The 16,124-nt window shown below is 42.0% G+C and overlaps 1 long non-coding RNA gene across 2 annotated transcripts in view; it reads right to left on the reverse strand.

Moving 5' to 3' along the window:
• The window catches only part of LOC119499304, a 75,994-nt gene that overhangs the window by 35,595 nt on the left and 24,275 nt on the right, over nucleotides 1-16,124 (reverse strand). For both annotated transcript variants that reach the window (XR_005209370.1, XR_005209371.1), the window contains exon 3: nucleotides 4,819-4,938. This is a non-coding gene — a long non-coding RNA (uncharacterized LOC119499304). The remainder of the gene's footprint in view (nucleotides 1-4,818; nucleotides 4,939-16,124) is intronic.

The following is a 16,124-nucleotide window of genomic DNA, read 5'->3' on the forward strand; positions in this document are numbered from 1 at the left end:
GTTAATGTAATAGCAGTTGCAACAAAATATGGTGGCTTCACTGATCAGGAAACCAGAGCATTCAAGCATTGGATGTATATAAAGAGAACTGGATACAGCGTTGGAGGCGTTGGAATGAAACAGGAAGTTTCTCAGTGGTGCATGAAGCACAAATAAATTCAACTGACGGGGTATAAAATTACCTGGCATAATATTAAATTCCATTGCTTCCAATAGATCCCCCCTAAATTCAACTCACACTGGCCTTCAAGTGTTCATACTGGGAAGGTGATTACCTCAAAAAATGATTAGATTTACAGACGTCTCTTTCCCAATGTAAGTCAATGGGAAGAAAAGGCTTTTTGGGCCCAATGGCATCACACGATGGACACGGAAGTTGTAATTCCACCGTTTGGCCACTACGAAATTTTGCTACAAAGCCAGCACACTTCCTGAGGGCTTGAATTAAAGTGGATGTTCCACTGTTCAACAAGGACTCAGACCTGATGAAAATGAGTTTTAGTTACATGTGGATGATTACCCATCTGCAAAGCATTATATTCTCATTCAAGGCTCTACTTTCCTCCTTAATACCTCATCCTCAGTAGATATAAACGACATCATTTGTCAAAATGAGAATGTCGTTATCCGTCCTGTGTACATATGACAAAAGCCACATTATATGAGTATGAAGCCAGTATTACAGGGAAATAATCACACAAATACAAGACAACAAACAGATGGCCACACCGTTAACGCACCGAGCGCCGTTGCATCCATTTGTCTGGAATAAACAACGGTCTCGATAATATTCTGGAAATTCTCACAGGGACCTAGGCTATTCGTTGATAATATGGCTTTAACACATGCCAGCCTTTCTATGTGAATAATAAGGGGTTGAAGTGTGATCAACAGTTGCCAAGGTAACACACGTTTGCTCGCAATATGTGATCTGCAACTAAATTTAATCAAGGTGCATGAATATCACAGGCATTTTATTATATGAGCACAGGCTGCCACACTGGAGATGGAGCTCTACCATTTCCACAATCCTTTTACTCTAGTCACTCTCTTCACTTGAGCACGTACGCACACACACACACACTTGTGTAAATATACACATATACTAGCACTAGGAAGAAACGGTCCCTTAATTAAAGAACCCTTAGTATTTTTTAAAGGTGAAAAACAAATCCTTTATGAACACCTTGATTTTAAAAACCCAGATTTGAGGAACATTAATTTCAAAATATTTGACTGTGGATTGTAATACCTTAACGATTTATAATGGATTAATCTACCGGTTTAAGGGCATTTTAAGGGGTAAAGGTGCCTTAAAATTGACCAAAATCACATTAAAGCTGAACTAAGGCGAGATTTGAGCAAATATTATTAAAACAAGTTATTTTATAAAAAGGTCGCTATATCCTGACAGTAATACACGAGACAGGTAATCTGAAAAAAAAAATTGTGTTCCCTGTGTCCTCCGGTGCTTCCTAACGGCATCTGCAAGATTTCATCCAGACGGAGGAAAACAAGCAGTAAGAGCTGATCTGAAGTCTGCTGTCCAGCAACCGTCTATGTCGTGTCAATCACTCGCACACCTCCGACCAAACGGTCAAACTAGGCAGCGCTGATCAAAATGAATCAATATTCTGTTACGGCAATGGACTATCTCTCCTCTCAAATGTTTTCAGAAACATCTTGTAGTGTACTGTTTAGCTGTGAAATGAGAAAGTTTGTGATCCGGCAGCCCTGTTGAGATCTCTTGAGGGAACACCAAGCACCGCCCACCAGCCGGAGCACAGCCAATAGGAACGCTATCTCTCTCTCTGAAATGACCTGTGATTGGCCAAGTCTCCCCGTCACAGGCTAGATTTTCTAAAACCTGAAAACAGACGCCATGAGGAGGAGCAGAAGTCTAGATTTATCTCAGAACATTGAATTACATATGCTGAAAGGTCATAATGGAATTTTGCCCAATGATGCAAAAAATTGTGCTACTGAAGCTTTAAAAGCCATCTCTTAATTTACATCTTAAGCTTAAAGGGTTGATTCAAACCTTAAGGTTGATTTAATGGGCTGGCTTTCATGCTATTCAGTAAATTTTAAGGGATAAAAAAAACATCTATTAAAATCCTCTTATATCTGTACCTTAATTGAAAATGAATGTCCAATTAACATAGAAATGAAATGGTTTTTTTTTGTAAATTAAAATCAAATAGCCCCGAGAGTCTAAGGCTGAATCCAAATGACTTTTTCTAAATAGTTATTTTCAACAGTTGACATGTTCTGCGCTGCACGTGGAGAGAATATCCATCCACCTCTTAGACGCTGGTTTCTCTGCTCTCATTTTGTTTAATATGGATGAAAAGGAAGAGGGGGAAGAGCTGCCCGCTGGTTTTCACTTTATTCAACATCACTCTGCACTGCGCATAGGTTAGTCCACAGCCAAATGCCTTCTTTGTAATTCAACGGGCATGTTTGAGAAGTAAGAGAGATGACAGGTTTTACGTCCCTCAATACATCTCGCTCTATTCCATCTGGAGGGGGAAAAGATGATGATTTTCTGCAGATGAGACAACCTGGACTGAGTTTCACAGAGGTATATTGGCTCTGCTACAGAAGAATCTCAGCAGTGCAACTTCCAAAATCTAACTGTTATTGCCAAATTGATTTTTGCACCACCAGCAAAGCAGTCTGATCCAGATTCCTATCAAATTAATCTTAGTGCTGACTGACTGCGTTGCACGATAAGCTACGTGTAAGGACGGGATGGAGAACTAATCAGAGGAAGTAACGGAACAAAAACAAAGATAGGAGAGGACACTGAAGTAACTTACAATAAGCCACAAGTAAAATAAAGCCAATGAAAGAGAAGTGAGAAAAATACTTAATAGAGGCTTAAATAAACGTTAAACCCTTAGTGCTGATTATTAAAGGAATAGTTCCAAGATTTTTGGAAATACGCTTATTGGCTTTCTTACAGAGAGTTAGATGAAAAGATCCATACAGTACCACCCTCATGTCTGTATGGTACATATTAAGCTACAGCCAGCAGCAAGGTAACAAATCCTCCAACCGGCCAAGTTCACACTACAAGACTTTCAAAGTATGTTCACACAATACAACTTGCTGTCTTCAAGTCGTTGTGGTTTTCCACTACATGAACGACCAGCGCAGGAGGTCACACACTCTACATAGAATCTTTCACCAGGAGAAATCCCCGATGAGGTCTCCAAACGACATTTGGTCAAGAAAAAAAAAGGGGAAATAAATGGCGTGACACCATACACACATAGACACATTGCTGATGTTGTCGACAACTTTGCTCCGTGTTGCAAATGCAGCACATACAGTGTGCAGTTCACACACGGTGCTCCAGCACCGATTGTGCGAGCGGTGAGCAATGCACGATTTGTCTCTGATCTGGGGCTTCTGTCAGGAGCTCCAAAACTGTCAGGGAGCAAGAAAATCAGGGATAAAGTTGTGTAGTGTGAAGCTAGGCATCAGGCTCAATAATTAACGCATATATGTTGACAACAATGATCCCAAGAAGTTACTGCGCCCAGCCAAGAAATAGTCCGCCACATAAACCATAACTTTACATGTTTACCCTTCAGTTTTTGTACAGATTAAAATGATGAGATGAGCATGTTAATTATTTGCAATTTTTTTTTACTTTGGACAGAACCAAGCTAGCTGTTTCCTCTTGTCTCCAGTCTTTATGCTGAGCTAAACTAAGTGGCTGCTGGCTGTGTAATTTAAAGCTTCAGTAGGCAACCATTTTTTTGGCACGATTGGGCAAAATTCCATAATAACCTTTTATCATATAATTATATATTATAATATTATAATTATATAATCAGCATAATCCAAGTGTTCTGAGAGAAAACTCGACCTTCTGCACTCATCATGGCTCTGTTTCAGGCTTTTGAAAAATCTAATCACAGCACTTCAGAGAGAGAACGTTCCTATTGCTTTGCTCCGGCTGGTGGGCGGGGCTTGGTATCCCAAAGAGATCTCAACATGGCATAGAACAAACTTTTCTCATTTTACAGCTAAACAGTACACTACAAGATGTTCTGAAATACATTTGAGGAGAGAAATAGGCATTAACGTAACAGAATATTGATTCATATTTGATCAGAGCTGTCTAGTTTGACCGTTTGGTCGGAGTTCGCGGGTGATTGACAGCCGGCTCTCATAGACGGCAGATGGACAGCAGAACCTCAGATCAGCCGCTTACTGCTTGTTTTCCTCCGGTCTGTGAAATCTTGCAGATGCCGTTAGGAGCACCGGAGGACACAGAGGAACAGACCTCTAACTGCTCCACTGGGCGCTGTATAATAGCTGCCCTCTGCTCTCCTCATGCTAATACTAGGATGGGCTAAATTTCCCGTGTGCTGTGCTGTGGTGTTTCTTTTATTGTGTGTGACAGTAAAAAGTTGATTTACATGTTTACATTACAGCAAATAAGAGTTTCACAATGTTGAACTATTCCTTTAATCACACTAATAAACTAGCAAGTAGAGATTGAAAAGATGAAGTGGAGTTGCTATGGAAACAAGGTTAAACTTAAAGAAATCATGAAGCTGTTTCATTGTAATTTTGCTCACTGCTTTTTTCCCCCAACCCGGAGATTTGGCCTGATAGACGGTGTATTTTTACATAATAATCACAGTGCCATGATTAAATACCGTATGTTAAATTAGAATGAACTTCGTAGAAGCTCATGTTGCCTTCTGTAAAATGAATTTGGTTGAAGCCTTGGAACAAAACAAACCTCTGCCAAGCAAATTAAATGGAGACGGAGGAATGGAATGAAAATGAGCTTACTGGATGTCGGTCGGTGGAGGGAAAAGGAGCTTCTTGGCAGTTCAAATTGTTGAGTTCCCTCTTGCTCACAACCAGTGGCTTCAGGGTGGAACATTGAATCGTCCCTCCGTCCCTCCGTCCCTCCGTCCCCTCCGTCCGCTGCAATGAGGACATAATGATATGAAGATATTTTCCTCTACCCCAACCCCATCCATCCAATTAGAGTTGTTGCAGTTATTGGCTCCTGCAGTGCATTCAACAGCGTTTAGAGGCCTCGTCTTTGCTATACTGTGGTTATTTGCTCCATGGAGTGCCTCACAAAGTAGTGCCATTAATCATAAAAGTGCAGCTCAGCCTGATGCCCAAGTCTTCCAATTTACAGTTTTGGAGAAAAAGTTTGCTGAAAATATTCATCTGGTGCAATCATCCCACTCCTCGGCTTGGAAACGAGTGAGTGTGAGCTTTGTATACACAGCAGATATGTGCCGTATATGGATAGACGGATGCATGTATAGATAGACTGACAGAGGCAGCAGTAGAAGAAAGTGTGTAAGAAAGGGACAGAAACTGTACGGTGCAGTCTGTAAGCTGTATGACACATTTTGTTGGAAGTTCCAACTTTTAGCTGTTCAAATGGATTATAACTGAGTGTTTGCAAGCCACATATCTACTATATATAGTACTCTGTAGTGTATAAATTAAGAGAGAAATATGCAGTCACTCTGCTACAGTCCAGCACTACACCTATGAGCTTGTACTGCAGCTGCTTGACCAATGACCACCTGGATCAGCACCTCTGAGCATAACTGGTTACAGACAAACTTGGCCATTTCATCAGTCAAGCCACCACGCTGTCTGGTTAAATAGAGAGGCGAAGTCCCGCCCCTTCCGGGGGACCACCATGGAACCTTATTTCGTTAACATTATGTACGGTAGTCAACAGCGAGAGACAGCTAATTTTTTTATCCTGTTTGAATTGCGCCATGAATCACACATATGATGTTTGTCAAAAAAAAGTATTTAGCTTTTTCCGTCGCTTAATATTTGCGTTCTGTGTCAAAGTAAACAAAAACAACAGTTCAAAAAAGTATACTGACATGCAAAATAATCACACGAAAAATGCCCGCGGTGTGTAAAGGCCTTAACCATGATCCCTGTAAGCAGTTTCTACTGTATATTCTCTGGTGATACTCAGCCAGGCCTGCACTGCAAGCTGCACTTCTTGCATGTCTAAGGATCATTTGCCTGCCATCTGGTCTTTAGTAAGCGAAACATACATTCAGTTGGATTGAGATTATGTGACTAATGTGACCAAACAGAAGAAAAAAAAACTTGTATGAGCCCTGCACTGTTCACCGAACACAGAGAGAGATACAGAGATATGGACCTGGATCTGTAAATGTGAGTTTAGAAATCAGAGCATACTTGCTTAAGATGGTCTCCTCTAATAAACACTCAAAGTTCATGTCACTGGATGAACTTTGGCATGCTATGACTCAAAGTCAGGCAGGGTGATAGTCCCTCTGCGCCCTCGTGTTCTGGAGTACAGTTGACGAAGCTCGCCAGGAATGATACTGAATCCCAGAGCAATGATATCATGAAGCCGACAACAGCCAAAAACTGTCAGAGCACTGAGTCAGTCGAGTGACTCAAAAGGAATTGTGTACAGAGGGCATTCAATCTCTCCCCGAGTTGCTCTTTTTCTGTTTTTGAAGACAGAGCGGTATGCATTACATCCATTAGGGAATATAAATAAAGTGTATTTTATTAAGGCAGTTTGCCTTAAAGCTAAAAACAAGGAGCATGTTTTACATTTATGATGTATCATGATAAAACATCACCATCTCTGGCTGCCAACTTGATGTGTTTGTTCTGAAAGTTTTATAACCGTTGTAACTTTTGTCTTGCCTTCACTTATATATTTTCTTCACTTTATTATTCCAAAGTGATACATTTTATATTATGAGGTGGTACCTTATCACTTTATTGTTTCATCATTGTGGGTGAAAAACAAACCCCCAAACAATACAAGTTCCTTATAGACTGACAGTAAATGAGCTCAGCCACCACTTCTGAAATGGTGATATCCATTCTGGCTAAAGCGCTCATTTTTCTTAAACCTCTTTACTTCAAGCTAAAGAATGGCTGCCAATGATGAAGGCAATTAATGGTGTCTAAAAGGAGCCGTAAGCAATGATGCAGTGACTTAATCTGCTTTCTATTGCGGGGGCTATATTGAATCTGTCAGTCTGCCTGTGTGCCACAATAGGCTATTGTTTAGGAGGGGGACATGAGAGATGACTTCTGCTGGGGCAACTGTCTCTTATGTGCACACACACCTGAATACACACACGTATATATACAGCTTGAATGGGTAGAGGCACTGACTCAGTGCTGTACACATGTATGCACACATGCAACATGAAGCCATATTTGTTTATAATAAAATACACATGCAGAGATGTAAACACAAACAAACAGAGATGTCAATCTGCAAAACAGAAAGATTGTTTTATGATTTATGGGCATGGATGGATTACTGAAAGGGACGACTGGCCAAAGGCCCTGGGGCAACAAAGTGGCAGGGGCCCCCTGGCCTTCACCTACAAAATGTCATTCAAAAAGACATGTAGCAACCACACAGAGACACAAAACAACCACAAAGAGACACAAAACAACCACATAGACATAAAATTACCACAAAGAGAATTTTGCATGATTAGCTGCATTTACACAGATTTCTTTTAATTATTTTTTTTTAAATGTGAGCGCTTCCATTTATTAACTGGCCCTTTTGAATACAACAAAACAACACAGGAAACACAGAGATGAAGACAATTCACATCCACAGACTAACTGCATATGATAACATAAATTATACCCTCAGAACCTCAGATAAGCAGGTAGAGGCAGCCACTATAGGATATATATGCTCTCACAGCATGAATTCAGACATGGACTCACACACAAGCTCAAAAACTCTGAAATAAGCCACTGGAAGATAGATAAGCACACAGAGGACAGGCCAGTCGCAAAAGCACACATACACATACTCCCCTACATTCATGCGTATAACACAGATACCACCTGCACCACGGCATGAATGCAAAATCATGTGTGCTCCAAAAGATGCCAACCCTGTCCTCTTGAAAATAGTGTGATGCACAACTAACTTTTACGCGTAATTTTTATTGTTCACACGGGCCATTTTTGGTTGAGACATTAAATATGGCAATAGAATAGAAATCATTTTGTTTTACTTTTGTACGGCACTTTGTAGGCGGATGTTTAACAAAGTCCAGTAGTCGCTTTCAGTCCAAAATGGCGGAAGCGTAGCTCTGCTGCTGGGTGCTAATGTTGCAATGGAACAACCAGTTGGCTTTCACTTCTTATCAATATACGTTCTTTTGCAGCGCTATGGAGCAGTGCACATGCTCATGGACAACCATGTACACGCAGGTGAGGCAATACACATTCCTGCCAATTATTCTGCTGATCAACAGGTGGCACAAAGATGTGCAAAGACAGGGAAGAATATGACTGGAAGTAAGTAAACATGCATGTAAACAATGCTGGATTTAAAATGTTTTCCGAAGAAGGAAATGCATTCAACACGTGTGTTGGACCTCGAGGATACACACGATGCAATTTGGTGAGTAACACTGAATGTAAACATAATTTGTTAATTTACGAGAAAACTCCACAGGGCACCTTTAAATCTACCAACAGGATGTAAACACCAGTATTTGGTTTCTAATCCAATTTGCATTTATATTCCCTCCAAAAAAGTATTTGGCAAAGAAACTTCAAACTGTATATTTTGCAAGAGATACGGTTAAAGATTACACAGATTGCTCTTTCAAAATTCCAGACAAAGCGCACAAATATTCTCTCTCTCTCTCTTGTCAGTGGCGTTCAGGAACCCAGAGGGCCCGCGGGTTAATGACTTCCCTGGCCGCTGCTGGACAGATAGATAGATGCGTGGAATGAACAGTGTTGTGGCTGATAAAGTCGAGGGGGAGTTGCCATGTGTCCTGGTCGCTGTAGAGACCTCTGCTCTCCATTCATCATCCGCTCTATGAGAAAACTAGACCAGACCAGATGGATCACACGCATGCACACATACATCCATACAGCCGAGAGCAGTGTGCGGTTCCTGTGTGAGCATGAATGTATGCTGTATATACTGTACACTCGGGCAGATGCAAGACATATGGGAGGATGCAGAACACTTGAACTTTGTCTCGGTTTCGCAAAGGAGGTTTGTATATATATTGTGGATTTGCAGGAATTTCACAAATATGTGTATACTATACACACACACACACACACACACGCACACACACACGCACACGCACGCACGCACACACACACACACACACACACACTCGCTCTGCCTTTATTCAGTCAAATAAACACAGGCAACACACCACCTCTCAAACCATTTATTTAAATCAGCCACATTTCACAACAGTGTACTGAGTGGGGCAACAAACTGAATAAGATCATCCATAACTCTCCCTGTCCAATACAAACACATGGCCTCATATACAGGAAGTGTAGGAGAGTTTGTACACCGAGTGTCAGTATTGTAGCTGTTAAACAGAAGATAACCATACTGTCCTTCAGTAAACAGAGGCTGGTGAACAGTGAACACAATAGGCGAGAGTGGCTGTTATTACCCAACAGCACACACACACACACACACACACACACACACACACACACACTGATCTAAAGGCAGGAGCAGTATTCATTACCGTGCCACATTAAAAGACAGCACAAAGGAACATAAATGACTCTGCGCTCCAATAGCTTAATTGCTAATCTCTTCTTTTAGGACAGTGTTTATTTCATTAGCCTCGTTTTGCGCCGATGCTATCTCCCCGCTAATTAACTTGTTTGGATTAAACGTCTACCCCTTCATGCCAGGCAAGAAACAAACAAATGCACAGGCCGTCACGAATACTGCTGCAGAAAAGTTAAGTAAGTGCGAGATTACTGGTTTGCATGGATGTTATTTTTAACTGAAATAATGAAAATCAACGGTCAAGAACACGGAGTCAGAGGACACTTTGAGAGTTGATTCAAATCTGTGGTTATTTTTCTACTACTGCAGGATACACGAGCAAAGCTGCTGCTTGCTACCCCTTGAGTAGCAGATTTATGCCAGTTCTAAAGACATCAAGATGACACAAAGTACGCCAGTATGCATGACTGTGGCCTTGAAAAATGTGCAGTGGAATTTTGAATTGCCACATTTCCTATTCCCAGCATCTGGTTCCCGGTGGCCTGTTACATCAGATGAGATCTGAGATGTCTGGAAGCCTTCACTGGTCTCCATTTGTTTTAATCTGGTACTTTGGTGTTAATCTATCACTCTGCTGCGCCGCGGCGACGGCCTTCTCTCCTCGTGTCAGACTTTGTTAGGTGGAACGTGAAAGTCTGGACTGGTTCATCTCCACAGTTTGTGACACAATGAGAAGAAAAGAAAATAATTGTTTGATGTAACGTATACACACAGGCATGTGTGAAAGAAGAACACACAAAAGGCTGAGGGTGACGGACAAGGAAAATGGTGCTATAGAGGCAGAGTTCGAGGTGTGTGCGTGCTAGTTTGTGCCATATTGCACATACCTCGAAAAGTGATTTCTTTATCTCGTTTCTCAGTGTGGAAACTTGGAAAAGGAAGAGGGGAGGAGGGGAGGAAAAGAGAGGGCACGTTAAGAGAGACACAAAGAGAGAAGCGTGTTTGCTGGTTTGTGTAATTGTGCTGACCTGATTGGCGGTGAAAGAAAAGCGATTTCTTTATCTCGTTCCTCAGTACTGGGAAATAGGGAAGGGGGGAGAGAAAAAAAGGGGGGGGGTGTTGGACGGTGAAAGAGAAGCAACGCTAGGTGAGGGTGGGAGAGACAGCGAGAGAATGAAAAAGAGTAAAAACAGTGCGTTTCTGGATGTGTGTTTAATGCACAAGGTGCGTGAAGAAGCGGAGTGATAAAGAGGCTGCAAAAGACAGCAATGAGAAAAAGAGAGGGTGCGATTAGAGAGAGAAAAGAGAGCGGGTTCTGAACTATTGAGCGCCGTATCTGGCTGTGCACGCAGCCATCTGTACGCTGGGCCCTGAACCCATTTAAATTCAGGACGATTGCACTGTTTCTCAAATCCTTCAGAGCTGAATGCTTTTTGCACCCCGCCGACAGGCTCGGAAGAGTAACACTGCGGCTGAAAATACGAACAACAGCAGCACGCCAAGGGCAGATCTCTTTGTCTGCTTAGAAAGGCAACATTATCTACCTGGCAAGACTCTTTTACACTGGTAATCCTGGACTTTCTCTGTTTGGGTTTCTTATTTTTCATGACATTTTCCCGTGATAAGCACTTCAGTGTGTGGTATTTTTGTACACAATGCCAAAAAGGTCACATTTCAGGCTAACAGTGTGGCCAGTACTGTAACATCAGCCCATTATTAGAAATGGATGTGGACAATGCACCACCACCACTACCTAGGGCTTCAAAATGACCTCATAGTTGAATCAGGACCTCTGACAAAAACTGAACATTATAGGCTTGACAAAAAATCAGATATTTGTCAGGACCCCAAAGGGTAGAGATAGCATTAGTTTTGCCCTAACTCATACAAAAGGGGCTCTTTACCTAACTTTAGGGGCACTTGTAACCAGAAAGGGACTAGGGTGAACAAGAAGGGCCATGTTGGGAGATATTTGGGTCATACCATTTCATTGGCCAAAATAAAATATCAAGTTGAAACCCTGCCTCCCACAAAAATTACATTCCTATACAACTAAACTGCATCACCAAAATACGCTTTGAAGGGAAACATATTTTCTCCCGGATTACAGTCGCAGTTTTAAACAGTTTTAAACACACGATTAAAGCTTCAGTAGGCAGAATATTTTTAGCGTCATTGGGCGAATAAATTCCATAATAACCTTTCAGCATGTTTGTAATTCAAGTGTTCTGAGAGATAACTAGGCTTCTGCTCCTCCTCATGGCTCTGTTTTCAGGCTTTAAAAAATCTAGCCTGTGACGGGAGACTTTGGACCAATCAGAGGAGGTCATTTCAGAGAGAGAGCATTCCTAGTGGCTGTCCTCTGACTGGTGGGGCGGTGCTTGGTATTTCCTCAACAGATCTCAACATGGCTGCCGGGTCACCAACTTTCTCATTTTACAGCTAAACAGTACACTACAAGATAATTCGAAAATGTTGGAGGAGAGAAATAGGCATTAACGTAACATAATATTGATTCATATTTGATCAGCGCTTGCCTAGTTTGACCGTTTGGTCGGAGTTCGCGAGTCATTGACAGCCGGCTCTCATAGACGGCAGCTGGCCGGCAGAACTCCAGATCGGCTATCTGACTGATTATTTTTCCTCCGGGCTTTGAAATCTTGCAGATGCCGTTAGGAGCAGCGGTGGACACCGGAGGACACCAGAGGACACCCAGACGACACCGGAGGACACAGAGGCCACATGATTTTTTTCATATTACCGGCCCCATGCACTACTGTCAGGATATAGTGACCGTTTTATAAAACTAACTTTTTTTTAAATCATATATGCTCCTTTTCTACCCACTGCTGCTTTAACTTTATAAATTGGAGTAAAATAAAACGAAATACAACAAAACTACTGGGTTAGGTTTAGTAAAAAACATCATGGTTTGGCTTAAACTGACTACGACATTGAAAAAAAACAAAACCAAAATGCAACAAAACTAGTTAGTTAGGTTTAGGCAACAAAACTACTTAGTAAAATAACATCATGGTTTGGCTTAAAATTACTTAAAAACAAAACACGGGACACGAACATCGGTCTCCTGGGGGAAAGTCCTGTGTTTGTTGGAACCATCCACCTCACCTCCCGCCTGCCAGTAGTGGACTCTCTCGCTTTTTATACCCGTTATTATTCAATGTATATTCATTCACGGTGGCTCGATATACTTCGTCACCTGCTCTGCGTGCCGCTCGTTGTACTACTTCACTCGTTGTGGCCGTCTGCAGATTTACAAAGGTATTTCTGATATGTAAAAGACGAACATAATCCGCGACAAAATGCGTTTCATTCCAAATGTAATAGAAAAATGCAATTTAGTTGTATGGAAACGTAATTTTTAGGAGACAGGGCTGAAAGTTGAAATGAAGAACTGCATCTCATCCCACCGAGTAGGCCAACCTGATCTCATGATCTCATGATCTCATATTTTAAGGACATTCTGCATGTCATGATAACACATTTTAGGCTTTTCATAAGTAGCAATAGAGCTACGGTAACGGCAGCAACAAAAACACTTAGTTAGGTTTGGGAAAAACATCATGGTTGGGCTTAAAATAACTATGTAAACTAAGTAAAATACGTATGTAACATTAGTGTGGAACGTACATCACAAACGTCACTTCAAAATAACTCAACAGCACTACGAACATCAGTCTCCTGTGTGTTTTTGTTTGACCCATCCGCCTCATAAGCTGACGTTCTCAGTCAGCTAGCTCTGAGCGTAGCAGATTCACGCAGTCAGTACAGACTACATGGCTTGAAATGACAGCCCCAAAAGCAAGCACGCCGTTGCAAATTATCGGATCATTCATACGACATTTGGTGACAGCAGGCTGAGTAGGCACACTGTAGCTTTACTGTTTTTGTCATGATTAGATCCTGATGTTGAGTATGGTCACTTTTTTGTTGACAAAATGTGTCAAAGCAAAAAGCTGAACATGCCGGGAAAGCTTTCAAAGTCAAATCAAATCAAATCAAATCAAATCAATTTATTTTTGTATAGCGTCAAATCACAACAGAAGTTATCTCAAGACATTTTATATATAGAGCAGGTCTATGACCGTACACCATAGTTTAGAGACCCAACAGGATCCACCAAGCGCACTGTGGCCAGGAAAAACTCCCCGATTACTGGGAAGACACCTGGAGCAGAACCGGGCGCAGGGCGGGCGGCCATCTGCCGAGACCGGCTGGGGGGATAGATAGATAGAGAGAGAGTGAGAGAAAGAGAGAGAGAGAGAGAGAGATAGATAGAGAGAGAGAGATAGAGAAGCAGCCACAATAGCAGTCTAGCAGCTGTAATAGCTAATACAAGTAGGACTGATAACACAAAACCAATAGTGGTGGATGGAAAGAGTGATAATACAACTATCGGAAAGCCAGCACTGTCCAGCATCTCTCCTCAGTACGTCCATGTGTATTGGTGTGGGACGTCCCTGCGATCGATGCCCATGCGTTGGTTCCTGCAGCATCAGCATGCTTGCTGGGAGCTCTTGATGTCTTTGGCAGTGATTGAGAAGTGTTATTCTCCAGGCTGCCACATTGTCACTAGGTGTTGGAAATCCCTCGTTAGCATTGGTAGTCCCTCGTACAGACGTAGTTAATTAGGGATGGTAGCAGTTGGTGTCAAGCAGGCACCGACGCGGCAGCAGATGCAGCCACAATACCGGAGACCACCAAGATCCAGGTGAAACCCTGCTCCAAGTGTACCCATGCTCCAGGTATAACCTCGCTCCCGGTGTGATCCCGCTCCAGGTATGACCTCGCTCCAGGTGTGACCCCGCTCCACGGTTAGCTGCGAGACAAGGAGGCACAAGGACTCCCGGGAAGGAATGAAGTTAGTAACAACATGGACATGGGACATGAGTATATACATAAGGAAAGGGGAGCTCAGTGTGTCATAGGAAGTTCCTTATGACAGTGTGTCATAGGAAGTCCCCCGGCAGTCTATGCCTATAGCAGCTTAAGTATAAGCGTTATCAAAGAGGAAAGTCTTTAGCCTACTCTTAAATGTAGAGACGGTGTCTGCCTCCCGGACTGAAACTGGGAGCTGGTTCCAGAGAAGAGGAGCTTGATAGCTGAAGGCTCTTGCTCCCATTCTACTTTTGGAGACTCTAGGAACCTCAAGTAACCCTGCATTCTGTGAGCGCAATGCTCTAGTGGGGTAGTAGGGTACTATGAGCTCTTTAAGATATGATGGGGCCTGACCGTTTAGCGCTTTGTAGGTGAGGAGGACGATTTTAAAATTTATTCTGGATTTTACAGGCAGCCAGTGCAGAGAAGCTAATACAGGCGCAATATGATCTCTTTTTCTAGTTCTAGTCAGTACACGTGCTGCAGAATTCTGGATCAACTGGAGAGTCTTAAGAGACTTATTGGAGCAGCCTGATAATAAGGAATTGCAGTAATCGAGTCTAGAGGTAACAAATGCATGGACTAATTTTTCTGCATCATTTTGACACAGGTCTGATCTTCGCAATGTTACGTAGATGAAAGAAGGCAGTCCGTGAGGTTTGTTTTATGTGAGAGTTAAAGGACATATCCTGGTCGAAGACAACTCCCAGGTTCCTTACGGTGGTGCTGGAGGCCAGGGCAATGCCATCTAAAGTAACTATATCATTAGATAATTTGTTTCGGAGGTGCTCAGGGCCTAGTACAATAACTTCAGCGTTGTCTGAGTTTAACATCAGGAAATCGCAGGTCATCCAGGTTTTTATGTCCTTAAGGCATGCTTGAAGTTTAGTTAACTGGTTTGTTTCGTCTGGCTTGATTGATAGATATAATTGGGTATCATCTGCATAACAATGAAAGTTTATGGAGTGTTTTCTAATAACATTGCCTAAGGGAAGCATATATAAGGTAAATAGAATTGGTCCAAGTACAGAACCCTGTGGAACTCCGTGACTAACTTTGGCGTGCATGGAGGACTCATCGTTGACATGTACAAACTGAGATCGATCTGATAAATAGGACTTAAACCAACTTAGTGCAGTTCCTTTAATGCCAATTAAATGTTCCAGTCTTTGTAATAGGATGTCATGGTCAATGGTGTCGAAAGCAGCACTGAGATCTAGCAAGACAAGTACAGAGACAAGTCCTTTGTCCGATGCCATTAGAAGGTTATTTGTAATTTTCACTAGTGCTGTCTCTGTGCTATGGTGCACTCTAAATCCTGACTGATAATCTTTGAATAAATGATTGTTCTGTAGAAAGTCACACAGCTGACTGGCAACTACTTTTTCGAGTATTTTGGAGGTAAAGGGAAGGTTAGATATAGGTCTATAGTTGGCTAGGACCTCTGGATCAAGAGTGGGCTTTTTAAGAAGAGGTTTAATTACAGCTACTTTAAAGGACTGTGGTACATAGCCTGTTAGTAAAGACACATTGATCATATCCAGTAAAGAGGTGCTAACTAGAGGTAAAACTTCTTTAAGCAGTCTAGTTGGAATAGGGTCTAGGAGACAGGTAGATGATTTAGATGAGGAGATCAGTGAGGTTAATTTGTGGAGATCGATAGGAGAAAAGCAGTCTA

Source organism: Sebastes umbrosus, chromosome 12 (assembly GCF_015220745.1).
Source record: "Sebastes umbrosus isolate fSebUmb1 chromosome 12, fSebUmb1.pri, whole genome shotgun sequence".
Classification (NCBI taxonomy): Eukaryota; Metazoa; Chordata; class Actinopteri; order Perciformes; family Sebastidae; genus Sebastes; species Sebastes umbrosus.